The sequence below is a fragment of the Microcebus murinus genome, chromosome 11 (assembly GCF_040939455.1).
Source record: "Microcebus murinus isolate Inina chromosome 11, M.murinus_Inina_mat1.0, whole genome shotgun sequence".
In the NCBI taxonomy this organism is placed as follows: domain Eukaryota; kingdom Metazoa; phylum Chordata; class Mammalia; order Primates; family Cheirogaleidae; genus Microcebus; species Microcebus murinus.
Genome location: NC_134114.1, coordinates 78,147,873 through 78,163,772, shown reverse-complemented (window position 1 = coordinate 78,163,772; position 15,900 = coordinate 78,147,873).

Below are 15,900 nucleotides of genomic sequence, written 5' to 3'. Positions count from 1 at the left end.
AGAATAATTCTAAATATATAAGCAACCCACACCAAAGCATACAGATTGATAAAACAAATATGACTAGGCCTAAAATGTATAGTAAGTAAAACAATAATAGTGTGAAACTTCAACACCCCACTCACCACACTAGACAGATCATTGAGACAGAATATCAACAAAGAAATATTAGAATTAAATTAGACTTTAGAGCCAATGGATATAACAGACATTTAGAGAACATTCTACTCAACAACTGCAGAATATACATTCTTTTCATCAGCACATGAAACATTCTCCATGATATGTTAGGCCACAAAACAAGTTTCAATAAATTTTAATAAATCAACATTATATAAAGTATCTTCTCAGACTATGGACAAATAAATCTAGAAATCAATATCAAGAGAAACTTTGGAAGCTATATAAATACATGGAAATTAATAAACATCCTCCTGAACTATCTTTTGGTAAATTATAAAATTAAGATGAAAATTTAAAAAATTTTGAAATGAATGAAAGTTGAAACACTGCACACTAAAACCTCTGGGATAAAGTAAAAGCAATGCTAAAGGGAAGGTTTATAAAAAATGGAAAGGTCACAAATTAACAACTTATTGACACACATCCAAGAACTAGAAAAATAAGAACAAGCCAAACCCAAAGCTAGGAAAAGAAAAGAAATAAGAAAATCAGAGCAGAACTAAATGAAATAGAGACCAAAAAATAATACAAAGGATCAATGAAGCTAAAAGTTTGTTCTTGAAAATGATGAAAAAAATCTGATAAATCACTAGCTAGACTAAGAAGAGAAAAGATCCATTCCAACCTAAGTGTCCATCAATAGATAATTGGATTAAGAAAACACACACACACACACACACACACACACACACACACACACACACACACACACTGGAATACATTTCCATAAAACAAAATGAAATCATGTCTTTTGCAGCAATATGTATGGAACTGGAGAACATTATCTTAAGTGAAGCAACTCATTTAATCAAATACCGTACTTTCTCATTTATAAGTGGGAGTTAAATAAAATGTACACATTGTCATAGAGTGTGGAATGATAGCCACTGGAGACTCCAAAAGGTGGGAGGATGGGAAGAGGTGGGTGATGAGAAATTACTTAATGGATTCAAGGTACATTATTTAGGTGATGAATACATTAAAAGCCCAGACTTTGCCAATACCCAATACCTCCATGTAACAAAATTAAACTTATACCCCTTAAATGTATACAAATAAAAAAGGAGACTAGCACAGGGCAGAAAAAAAGACAAAAAAATATGAGGATAAAGAAGAAGAAAATAAGTAGAATCAAGGTTAAAGAGGTGATAAAAAATAAAACTGGAAAAATGTATCTCCCTATTGTTTTAATATCTCCTCTTATCATTATCACAGTATTATTCCCAAAGCAGTACTTTATATTACTCCTCTGACTATATTTCAATGCACTCAGTAAACAGATCCTAAAGTACATAGTCACACATTAACTGTGATAATACCGTATTAACATTCTGCTATGGTCAAGTCAGTCTTTATTGTTTCTTCCCTCCTTTTTTCCTCTATCCATTTCTTTAAAAATATTATTTTCCCACAAGATAGAAAGGAGAAAAGTACCATGAATGAGGTAGGGAGTGACTCAAAGATGAATAAGATTATCTCTATTCTCAAAATTTACAAATATGTAGAAAGTAAGTTATAAATACAGGTTGTCACTTTGACTGAAAGGTAGAATTTGATTAAGTTATGACAGAGACACAGGTGCATAGGTGATCAGATGAAATCCATGATGTCCACTTTCCCAAGTTATCTTGTATAAATTATATGGGGCACACTTAGAATGGTTATGTTTGACAGGAAGCCAGGGTCCTGCTCATGTTAGATACTAAGCTGAGACTTCTCCCCCAATCCCAGTAGGTAATGATTAATGCCCTGATTATTTAAAAAAAAAAAACAACCAAACAAACAAAAAAACCCACAAAAGCTTATGTTACAACTTTAAAACCTAGAATGGTCTTTCCAAAAGTGGCAGTTTTTAGATATACAGGGACAACATAACTTATCATTTGAAGGTAGAATCATTTGAGAGGGGAAAAAAAGAAATATCATTAACACTGGGACCACAGTCATGATCTCAGATAGCTGGGATGGATCAACATCATGTTTGTGTCTCAGTTTATATCAACTAACCTGAAAATAAATCCACAAACATGTATAGAGAGGGTCAGTTGTTTAAATATGGAACAAAAATGGAGTATAACCTAAGAAGATACTCAAAGAGGAATTTAGTCAAAAAGGGTTTATCTTATTGTCATCAAGGCAAAAACACACACATGTGCGCATGAAAAAATAAACTTCTTGCCATGAATAAAATATATTTCTTTCTGAGAAAACTTATAGAGTATGGGAAAAATTTATGAAATCCTAATTTACCATGAGTGGGCCATTTCCTTTAATTAGCATGGAAATGTATTCCCAAAGTACATTAGACTTTAGATCTAAGCAAATACTCACTTGTTTTACTATGATAAAAGCATACAATAAGAGTAAACCTTATTTTTCATTGCATCACTCTAATTTTCTCTCTCTATATAAATATATATACATATATTTATATAAATGCATATATACATAAATGCATATATACATAAATGCATATATAAATGCATATATACATAAATATACATGTATATCCAAGTATATGGTCATTACATTTAGGAAATTAAAAGTATCTTTTGCTAGAAATACACTATATGAGAAGTTCCCAAACTTTACTACACATTGGAATCATTTTTGTTTAGCTCCTACCCTATAAACCAATTTCAATGACATGTAGCATGACCTGGACATTAGGACTTTTAAAACTATCCATGTGATTCAAATATTTAGCAAATATTGAGAACCACTTAAATATTTATCCAGTTTTAAAATAAATACTATGCAATTGTTTTTAAAGAGATAGGGAAAGAGAAGATCTTCTCTGTCTTGTTCCATCCATCAATTTAACTGAGTATTCAAACAGCATATTTTGGAATAAATATCAGCACTTGGATTTTTCTGCTGATTTACTTTCTCTTTGTGTACCCAATCTGGAAATATTTAGACATCTGATCCTATGCTTGGTTTCTAATTTTAACTATTTTTGTCTCTGTGTGTTGCATTTTTTCTTTACTTTTTATCTTACCTATAATAATATCAACCTTTGGTAATGAATATTTAGATTTCTAATCTCTAACTCTGACAGTCAATTTGACATGCCAAATATTATTCACCAACATGGATGCTTTAATTAACCAACCAATTTGCCTGTCATTGCTTTATATCTATCATCATTGTAGTTCTCAACTTTTCATACTCTATACTTCCATACAATTTCCATTAAAATGTTGACCTTTAATCTGTCTCAGGACTTGTAGAAGAAAACTGAAATAATACTTTCAATACAATTTGTAAAAACTTCATTTCTATTATTATTCCCAAACTTAATGATTCCGTATGAAAACATAGAAACACTTTCATGCACTTGGGTAAATCTTTCTATTGCTAAATTTAATCAGAACTTGCTAATTACACATTCAGAGAGTATTAATCAGAATGATCAAATTTTCCAAAAACAAAGATATTTTTCTTTTTTTCATTGAATTTTTGGTTTAGAACATCTCTGCTACAATCAACTGTCAACCTGAAACTTTTATGTTGGCTACTGATGCTTACCTCTGGATACGCAGAGCAGAGTACCAAATACACAAAAAAGCAGTGGAGGCCAATATTAAAGAGGCAGGTGCAATAATCATTTCTGCCTCAATCAGATTCTCTTGAGGAAGAAATTGGCTATACACAAGGTTCATATAAATGAACAAATGAGACAAGTCAAGAAAATTTATTATTTCTAATTGATTAAGATTTGAATTTAGAGATATTCATCTAGGTTACTGTATTATACATTTAAAAAAAAATAACCTGTCACCCAGATGAATTCTAGTAAAAAAGATTTTCCCTAGCCTTACACTTAAATTAAGTAGAACTAAATACAGCTCTACAGCTCTTGCATAGCAAAGAGTATGAATTAAGTTATGAGCGAGATTGTGCACTTGTAAAAAATTAAGTTACTAGCAAAATTATGAGCTTAATTTACTCACTTTCTCATTCATATATATCATGGACCTAATGCATAAAAAAAGCAAAAGGTAATTTGGTAGATATTTAAAGAGAGAAAATTAAAGTGCAAGGCAACCATATAAAGTTACTTTTTTTAATTTATAAAGTTTTATATTATATTCACACTTACAAAATAGCAATTGCCTTAAAACTTTGCCCAATGCTCTTATGATTTCCTGAAATACTTTAATTCATCTTCAAAAGGTATTTTATTCTCTGAGTTTTAAAAAGAACATAAAATAGATTCCATTCCTGTCTGGCCTTCCTAAGTTTAACCTTCTCTTCTATTAAATGATTAAAAATAATTTTAAATAACAAAGCTGAATCAAGTAATTCATCTTTTGAACATGTCAAGGTTCTTTAAAGCTAAATTGCTTTTAGTAATAGTTGGTTTCAATTACAAATTAACTTTGATTTGTTGCTGTTCTTTTCTGTGGCATTTGACTGTAATGAATAACTGGTCTATAAATTCTAGTCTCAAACCTACATTTGGCAATTCATTAGGAATCATCTTTGAGAGACACAAGGAAATGTAAAAGAAACAAGAACAATTATTCCACGTAAAGCTTCCTTCATCAGAAAGGCCAAGTTCAAAAAACAAATTATCTTTTTCATATTTTAATTTTAACTGAAAAGTGATTAAAATAAAAGTATAGTTAAATGTTTTCCTTTTAGGGCTACATAAGACTCCTTTTTATAAAATTTACTAAAGTGAAAGCACTTGTCGTGATTAACAAATGTTTTAGGCATTTTAAATCCTTTTGCTACAAATACTGACACTATTTGACTTTTTCAGGTTCTTAGAGAAAAAGGTGAAAAGAGAGTTTGCCATCTGAGTTAGAATAAAAGTAGTTGGATGCTAGGTGACATCTTTAGCTTGGGAATGGAAACTTCCCTTGCCAAAAGGAAACTTGTTCATGGAAGCTCACAGGGTTATTTCTTTCCTCTTTATTCATCTATGACATTATCATCACAGTTTTAGAATCTTTTTAAGATCAACAAGCTAGGTTCCAAGGACAGTTCATATGGATATATGCAATATATTTAAAATCTGTAGCATTTGTCAAATGCTTCTAGAATATTGGAAATACAAAAAAGACTAAACTTAAGTCATCATCAACAGTTCCCACATACCTATGTTTAACAAGTTTAACAAATGCACTTTTCTTAACAGCTGGGCTTCAGAAATTTTTAGAAACTTTGACTTGAACAGTCATGTCTACTCTACTTCAGTAAATCATTCTCATGGTTAATTCTTAGATTTGCTTTTACATGAAAATATCTTTATTCTGCAAGCTTACACTCGAGAATATCATTCTTTGCCCCAACTGCATATTTTCTTCACTCTCTTACTCCTTTATTGCAAGTTATAAGTTATCAGAAATCATTGAACATCTTCCTCCAATCCACCCTTCTCGTATTATATTATCCTCAAATATCTTTAGTTCTTGCTCTATAGGTCTTGGATATCAAAATCTCTTACATAACCTAATAAGAACTCTAAAAAAGTGCTCCTCTTGTTAGATCAGCCCTATAGATCTTTAAATTTATAACAGTAAAAACTCTACTTTTTCTCTTCCGATATTAAAAAACTAAGCTATAATAAGTTACCCAACATGAAACATGAAGAATGTTATCACTATATTTTACAATCTCCAACTTTAGTCAAGTGAGTCTTTTGTACCACCTGACACTCATTCTTCAAAAATATAACTAGACTAGAGTAACTGAAGGAGGATTGCCATGCCTTGACTCTTCTGTAACTCTAATATATAGGGGTATTTACCCTATGCTAGATGAAAGCACAAGTCTTCCAAACTTAATCTTTCTCTTCAAGTCTTCAGTTCTTCTCCAAACACTATACATCTCACCAGAAAAAAAAAAAAAAAAGATTTCTTTCAAACATAATTTCTATAATAATTGAATACTACCTTTTTCCTGTCCATACACTAAGTATTTTGATATTCTCCTATTTAATTCACATGACATTTCTGATAAAACAGGTAGTACTATTATTCATATTTTATACTTAAGGATGATATTGATTAAACTGTTTAGGTAACCATTCTCATTTTAAGTTAATACAGATGGGAAGGGGCCTGAAGATATGGGTCTGGTATCAGATACAAGTCTGATGACAGAGTTTTGAATCTTAATCATTAAAATTTCTCTGCCTTATACACTAGCACTTATGATTTTTTTATGACTTGAAAATTTCATTTCAAGTTTGAAATTTGTTTTGCAATTCTAATGTAATTAAAAATATAATTTTTATATATGGGTCTTTTCTCAACCTTAATTGTATATATTGTGAAGTTGGGAGTTTCTTTTCTATTTCTATATAGATAATAAAGTGGCTCAATATCATTTTTCATCTAGCCTATAATTCCTCGCTGATACACAATGCTAAATCCCACTCTTTCATAAACATGCATCTGCAGGTTCTTCATTCTATTCCATTTATTAATTTATATATTCTTATATTGACATACTGCCATTATAATTATTAGAGCTTTATAATATTTACTGATCTGTAATAGGGTAGTTTTCCTAATATCACCAGTCCTCTTCAAAATTTCTTGTCAATTATATATTCAAAAGTAATTATACCATTGAAACTTGTTCAGGTCATAAGGGACATCTTCTAGTACTAGAGATATGGAGGAATATTATTTTATTCTAAATTTAGAAACTATAAAAATCTCATGGATTTCAAGATTCAAATTAAACTTTAATCATCAAAGATTCAAGTTTAATTTATTCTTATTAAATCACAGAATTTTAGGTATGGAAGGACTTTTAAAGATCATCTGGTTGAACTCATTTCTTTTATCTGAGAAACAGATCTAGAGAGGTAAAGTAATTTGCAAAATATAACATATTGAGTGGCAGAGAAGGTACTAAAATTACATCTATTAAGTGAATAAAATAGAAAGATTCTGCTTTTAATTCTCATATTATTTTTCTGATTCCAGAATTCATTAACCAAAGAGTCAATGATAATTCATTGTACAGTCACAAGATGACATCGGTTGGCTAATGAAAATAATTCAGAAACACATAATTAAAATAGTTTCATACATATTGAATATTTGTGTTTCAGTAGTTTAATATGAACTGAATACCACAGAAGAGAAAATAGGAATTCTACTTTTAGCAAAGGAAGACTAGCTACCTCTAGACCAACATTCTCAATCAACAAAAAAAGTCAGACTTAATAAATAAACAACACTCATACATATAAAATGAGAGAGCTAAAATGGATAGGAACTTAAGGATCCAATATACATGACAGAAAGAGAGGGAAGAAAGATGAGCCAACATGTTGAGCCACACGTCTTCGGGACATGCACTAAGTCCAAAAGAGCAGTTGAAAGGCTCAAAAGCCAAGCAGACAGTGGCTGCTCTGGGTTTTCCATTAGAGTAGACTTTCTGACATTCTTAATGGATAAAAACTTGGATTTATGGCCCCGTGTAAGGGAGGAATGCTGGTAGATGGCCCAGAATTTCACATGTAACTGCTAAGTGCTGTATTCTAGGAGTAACGATGAAATAGAACTGGACAACTCTTTTTCAAAGACAAGTCCAACTTTAGATCAGATGAACCTCCCCTCTGTTTCTCTTCTGCCTGCCAAGCCAGAGCAAAAGTAAATCCTCCCTACAGGAAGGTAACATTGCCCAGACCTTAAAATTATCTCTTCAAGTTTTCATGTAAACTATAGGAACTAAAATATAAAACAATGAGATGTTCAGGAAGAAAAATGAGTGATAGAACAAATAATAGAGATAATAAAAGTAATAGAAACAGAAATAATAGAAATAGATCTACAAGAAATACAGAGGAACTATTAGGTGTGGATATGACTAATGCTTCAAGATATTACAGAACAATATGGAGAATCTTATACAAACAATCATAAAAATTTATAATATAAAAACAAAAATTATAATAACTAACTATAATATCAATATATCTTTAAAAACAAAGTAAATATACTGTGAAAAAATATAATTAGTGGATTTGAAAAACTGAATAAAATACTCAGACTGACACATAAGGAGTATAGAAGGAGGAAATAACTCAAAAGTACCAAGGAGAGGTTGGGAACAGTGGCACTTTCTGTCAACACTGAAGATACAACAAAATTTAAGGAAAACAAGTAATGAGAGTACTTGTCAACAAATCCACATGAAATGAAGTTCATCAGACAGGAGGAAAATGGTCTCAAATGGAAGAATGAAGACATAGGAAGGAGAGAGTACATAGGCGGCAATTTCTAAATGAATGTTGACTATATAAAACAAAATTACCATCTTGTGGGATTTGTAAATTCACAAGAAACAGCACAAAGTATAAAAGGGTATAAAATGGAGGAAATGTATTTTATACTTTTTGTATTGTTATAAGAGATACCACTTACCAAGAAGATATAACAAATATCAATGTGCTTGTATCTAATAGCATAGCATTGGTATCTATAATTTTAAAATGATATTTGTATCAGAAATAGGAAAATCTACTATCAGAGTGGAAAGTTTTGACATATCTCTCTTAGTAACTTAAACAAAAACTTTTCAAAGAACTTGAATGTTTATTTAACATAGCTAGTGAAAAGAAAAGATAGGCTCCAGGAAGAAAAATAAAGTTGGAGAGGAATTTGATTTAGAAAATATATTTGTAGTATTTTTGAAATTTGACTAATTCTTGCAAATAAAGGTTGTAGAGTTAGGAATTTACCTGGCCCTTCAGACAACATGTAATAGTGCAAGTTCTCTGAAGAGCTATCTCCCCAGGCATGGCTCTGAAGTAATAAGGGGCAAGCCCATGAGATTTTGCCTGTCTCCAAGCATCTAGTCACGACAAGTTATATATTTTGGAAGTATTCTCTTTCCCTAAAAGCAGTTTAATCAATACTTTTCTCATTTGACTTTGGATGCTTCCCCACAGTAAGAAAGAAAACTCACAGTACTCTTTCAACTATCATCAAATAAAAACTCTTTCATGAGCCACTAGTTTTCTCCTGAATACTATAATGATCGTTAATAAGTTTGTATCAGGTACCCTATCATAAGCTTTCATTGATATCTTTATCTTTCCTTCATTCTCAACACGTCTTGAATTTGTGATGTTTAACATCTATGATATCTTCACATTTAACTATATTGTACAGAATGAAAACTAGAAATATTCATCAAATTCCCATTGTGTTAATGGCAAAGAGCCCACAAATCACATATATATGTGCTATACAGATATATAGTCATTAAATATGAAATGTCAAATTTCAAATCAAAAGCGTAGTTTATTATATCTTAAACAAGAAGCAGTGCTATTAAGTTATGCACCTAAACTATCAACAGTTTTATCATCATAACGGTAGCTTGTTTATGCCAGCAGCAAAGAAGCCTGGAGAGTGGTGATGAAATTTGTGAAAGGCGTTTTCCACAGCTTATTGAAAATTGAATATTTTTCCTTGCAAGAAGTGGTCCAAAGCCTGGAAGAAGTGGTAGTCAGTTGGTGCAAGGTCTGGTGAATACAGTGCGTGACAAAGAGTTCCTGTCGTGTTATTTGTGTGACATGTGGTCAAGTGTTGTCTTGCAGGAGGATTAGCCTGTCTCTATTGACCAATTTTGGCTGCTTAATCACAAGCATCCTCATCATTTCATCCAATTGGTAGCGGTAGACAGCTGCGGTAATCAATTGACCGGGTTTCATGAAGCTGTGGTGGATAATACTAGCACTGGACCACCAAACAGACACTGTTAGCTTTTTATGATGAATATTCGGTTTTGGACTTTGTTTCGACACTTCATCTTTTCCAACCATTTTCTGAACTCTTGCAATTGTCAAAAAAAATCTATTTTTCATCACACGCAACAATATGCTATAGAAATGGTTCGTCTTTATGTCATGACAGCAAAGAAAGGTAAGCTTCGAGACGATTTCTCTTCTGATGCTCACTTAATTCATGCAGAATCCATCTATCCAGCCCCTTTACCTGCTGATTCGTTTCAAATGGTCCGATATTGTGGGAATAGTAATGTCAAACCTTGCTGCTAATTCACACATAGGTTGAGCTGGATTGGCTTCCACTATAAGCAAATATATTTAGCTCATCATTATCCACCTGGAAAATGAACCCATGTGGTTCATTTTCAAGATTAAAATATCCAGAATGAAAACTTCTGAAATCATTCACGTAGTGTGCGTTCATTAGCCATAGCCTTCCCAGGCACTTCGATGGTATTTTGAGCTGTCTGCACTACAGTGGTTCCATGATGGAACTCATATTTGAAAATAACACAATTTTTTGACTTATCCATGGTTTCACAAAAATTGCTCTAAAAGAATATTTGAAAGATAATCAGAAGCCAGAATGTGTATTTGAAAGAATGAAGATGTATCTTCACAATAAGGATAAAACAAGAAATGTCAAAGTAAAATGACAAACTTAGTACTTAAGGTTATCAGAAATTTCATCCTCAAGAACCTAATATATATATTTTTTCTTAGTCTACTTGGGTGACCATAACAAAATATCGTAGACTAGGTGCATATTAATAGAAAATGTAAGTTTTCTAACAGTCTTGAAGGCTTGAAGTTTGAGATCAGGGTGATAGAATGGTTGGTTTCTGGTGAGGGCCTTCTTCTGGCATGCAGACAGCCATGTTCTGGCTGAATCCTCACATAGCAAGCAGGGAGACACACATACACACACACACACACACACACACACACACACACACACACACACACACAGAAAGATGGGGAGAGGGGGAGAGGGGGAGAGGAGGAGGGGGAGAGAGGGAGAGAGAGAGAGCACACAAACTCTCCAGTGTTTCTAATAATGTCATCAAAGGCCTGACCCTCATTATCTCATCTAAACCCAATTATTTCCCAAAGGTTCAATTTTTAAATACTGTCACCTTAGGGATTAGGGGTTCAATATGTGAATTTTGAGGGGACACATTTAGTTTATAAAGTTACACACACACACACACATATATATAATATATGTGTGTATATATGTCCCATATTAAGAACTTATTTTTCATGATAATATAGTAATATTATTACCAGCATCTATTCTACATTCTTTAGGAGAAATTTAAAATGTAAAGGATTTTGATTGCTACTTTACTGATATAAGCCACAAAGCACATGAAGACTCTATAACAGAGAAGAATATCAAACACAAGGAAAACAAGTTATCTAACAGACCTCTTTCAGAAAATCATTCTTGGAGTAATCAGTCTTAAATAAAAACCAGCTAGGAAACTTAAACTGAAAGGTATAAGAAATGACAACATTCTTTAATATTTGACTGTAAAAATTATAGAATACATTAATAAAAGTTTTAAAAATGTTTGAAATCAATATTGCTTAACTGGGGCAAAATAACAGGCTGGTGATAGTTTAAAAGGAGGAACACTTTCAACAATATGAGTCTCTTCTGCTTTCTAAAAAAAACCCACAAAAAATAAAAAATAAAAAGAGGAACACTTATGCAAAGAAAGGAGGGTAAACAGCCTTGAATTCCAGGATAGAGAAATCAAATAAAGTATAAAGTAATATAGAAAAATTTTTAGAGTGATTGATGTGGGAAATTTATGTTTTAATTAGTGAGAGAGAAAGAAGGTAATTTTGCAACAATATTGATTATGTTGTGGGCAGAACAAAAGTCAATGCCATAGTAGTCTAAAACTTAGATAGTTAATGTCTGTGTTAATACATTACTTAAAAAAATCATGATAAAAATGCTATTCTCAGAGGCTTGATAGTAGAATATGAGACACTTGAGGTGGCATCTGTATTTTATGGTGTGTAATGAAGTATTTATGAAACAAAATATGTTAGAAAGTGCATGGACTTTGGAATCAGAGAGACTCATATTCCATTTTTATCTAGACAAGTTACTTTTTAAGCCCCAATTTCCACACCCATAAAACAGAGCTAGTAATATAATAGTATATTGTAGAATAACATTGACGTCAAACAGACCTCAGTTTGAGTTCTTAAATTATTATTACCCTGTGCAAATTTCTTCATCTCTCTCTTTCTTCAAATTAAAAATGGCCATAACAGTCATAAAATTGGTCTGAGGATTTACTGAGCTGGCAAATGAAAACCAACTAATAAAATATCTGGCACACTGCAAGGGCTCAATAAATGTTAGTTTTCCCCTTCCCTTTTTGGTAATATCAAGAGAGCTAAAATGTGATATGAAACAGTTGGCCAGATATTAGCCTTGTAAAGAGATTTCTCTTGGTGCAGAGGAATTTATTTTCATATTTTCAAAAAAAATAACAGCTAAAGTTTCCATTGTTACATGCTAAATTACTTTCCTAATTGACCTAACTTCCGACACTGCCAGCAATATGGCAGAAGGGATACCCCGAAGGGACTTTTTACTAAACTACAACTTAATCCTAGATAGTTCATAACAAATACATTTTTAAAGTGCTGTTTTAAGCAAAGGAAATATCCAAAGATAAAGAAAAATAACACAGTGAAGTAAACACCGACAATTGGAAACTAGTACACATAAAAAGTAGAAAAAATGGCAATGTTAGATTGGAAACAGAGAAACTAATCTTGACATTCTCTGAAAAACATACAGAAAAGCTGATCTTGAATTAGCCTCATGGATCTATGAACATTTAGAAGAGTTAAAGTGAGTTCAGGTGGGTAACTTTCCCTGGATTCTGGAAGGAGAAACCCCAAATCCTCTCATGAGGAAAGTCATCACAATGTGGTTCCTTAAAGATACAATAGAGAGGTTTAACAAAGTCAAAAAGTTGATGCTATTGACAAGATTAATTAAAAAAATAAAACTCTAGTAACAGTGATTTGAAAAATCTAGTACAAAAATAGTATTGGAAATAGAAAACAGGACATACTAAAGATGCAGCATAGATTAAAAAGTTAATGAGTATGAAAAGCACAATGACAATAAAGATTAAAATGTTAGAATTAAATGGGTAAATATTTTGAAATAAATAATTTAATACAAGTAATTAAAGAATAAAGAAGAAATGTAAATTTTCCTGTAATCACTATATAACTTGAACCTGTGATTAAAAACTCCTGTTTTAGTCTTCCAGAGTTCCTGTTTACTTTTCAAGAAGAAACCAGGTGCACATGGTTTTACAGGTGAGTTCAAGCAAATTTCAAGTAATTGATAATTACATCCTTAAGCAAGTTCATAAGCAAAATAGAATAAAGAAAAAAGAAAACCAAAAACACTTTACTTAATAAGTCTTGTATTACTGTCATACCCAAACCAAGTAAGTACATTGAAGAGATGCAAAAAATCTAACATCAAATATTTGCAGCAACATATTTTTTTAAATGGGAATATATCTTAGGAATTCAATGGTGATTTCACATTATAAAATTTGTAAATACAGTTCATCTTACTAATAGATTATAAAATGAAAATCCATATTATCTTTTCAACATATGTAAAAAGCACATGATAAAATTTATGATCCATTCAATGTATAACCACATAGTAAATTAGAGGTAGGAAGAAATTTTCTTAACCTCCTAAACTCCAATAAAAACACTCAGCAAATATAATTTCCTCTGGTAAAGTACTGGAAGTATTTCCTTTAAATCAGCAAGACAAAGAAAATTAATATAACAAGATTTATATAAAAATGGACAAAAAGTCTAAGTCAGCACAAGAAAAAATTATGAGAGGAAATATCAAACTTATTATTAATGAATCATATTAATATTTATTTAGTTAGTTATTTTGTATTGTATAAATTTATGGAGTACAAGTATAGTTTTGTTACATGCATAAATTGTATACTGGATAAGTCAGAGTTTTTAGCATATCCATCACCTGAATAAGATACCTTGTATCCATTAAATAATTTCTCATTATTCATCCCCCTCTCATCCCCTCACAATTCTGAATCTCCATTGCATGTCATTCCATATGCTACATGCATGTGTACACCTTACTTAGCTCCCACTTCCAGTTAAGAACATTCAATATTTGTTTGACTTGTTTCACATAAGATAATGGTCTCCAGTGCCATCCATATTCCTGCAAAAGACATGATTTCATTCATTTTTATGGCTGAATAGTATAACATTATGTATATGATAACACATTTTCTTTATCCATTATAGGTTGATAAACATTTAGGTTGATTCAGTATCTTTGCTATTGTGAATACTGGTGTGATAAACATACAAGTGCAGGTATATTTTTGACCTAATGATTTTTTTTTCCTTTGGGTAAATACCCAGTAGTCAGACTGGTGGATCAAATGGTAGGTCTACTTTTAGTTCTTTGAGAAATCTCCACACTCTTTTCCAGAGAGTTTGTACTAATTTACATTCCCACCAACAGTGTCTTAGAGTTCCCTTTTCTCCACATCCTTGAAAATATGTTACTTTTTGCCTTTGTTTTTGTTTTTATGATAGCCATTCTAACTGGTGTAAGATGCCATCTCATTGTGGTTTTAATTTGTATTTCTCTGATTAGTGATGTTGGGCATTTCTTCATATGCCGGTTGACCATTTGTATATGCCTTCTTTTGAGAAATGTTTATTCATGTCCTTTGCCTACTTTTTAATGGAATTTGTTGTTATTTACCTATTTTTGTTATTGTTGAGTTGAGTTTCTTGTATATTCTAGATATTAGTTCCCTATAAGATTCATAGTTTGCAAATATTTTCACCCATTCTACAGCTTGCCTATCCACTCTGTTGATTATTTCCTATGCTGTGCAGAAGCTTTTTAGTTTAATTAAAACCCATATGTCTATTTTTATTTTTGTTGCTTATGTTTTTAAAGTCTTAGTCATGAATTCTTTCTCTAGACCAATGTCCAGAAGAGTTTTCCCTAAGTATTTTTCTAGTTTCAGGACTTAAATTTAAATATTTAACCCATCTGGAGTTGATTTTTGTCTATAGTGACAAATGGGGGTCCAGTTTAATTCTTCTGCACATGACAATCCATTTTTCCCACTACTATTTACTGAAAAGGACGCGTCCTTTGCCCAAAGTATGTTTTTGTTGAGTTTTTCAAAGATCAGTTGGCTGTTGATATGGGGCTTTATTTCTAGGTTCTTTATTCTGTTTTATTGATCTATGTATCTGCCTTTATACCAGTACTATGTGATGCCAGTAATGTGATGCCTCTAGCTTTGTGTGTGTGTGTGTGGAGGGGGTTGTTTTTTTGCTTAGGATTCTTTTGGCTATTCTGGCCACATTTGGTTGCATATGAATTTTAGGATTTTTTTTTTAGGATTTAGGATTTTTTCTAATTCTGTAAAATATAACATTAATATTTTTATAGAGGAATTGCATTGAATCTATACATCGCTTTGGGTGGTATGGTCATTTTAATGATACTAATTTTTATAATTAATGAATATGAGATATATTTCTATTTGTTTGTGCCATCTACAATTTTTTTCATTAGTGTTTCCTAGTTTTCCTTTATTATTATAATTTTTTTTATTTTTTTGAGAAGCGTCTTTATCACCCACGCTGGAGTGCAGTGGCTCAATCAATCATAGCTCACTGCAACTTCGAACTCCTTGGCTCAAGTGATCCTCCTGTCTTTAGCTTCCCTGGTAGTTGGGCTACAGGCATATGTCACCAATGCTCAGCTAATTTTTTAAAATTATTTTTTGTAGAGATGGGATCTTGCTATGTTGTTCCAGGCTGGTATTAAGCTCCTGGCCTCAAGTGATTCTCCCACTTTAGTCTCCCAA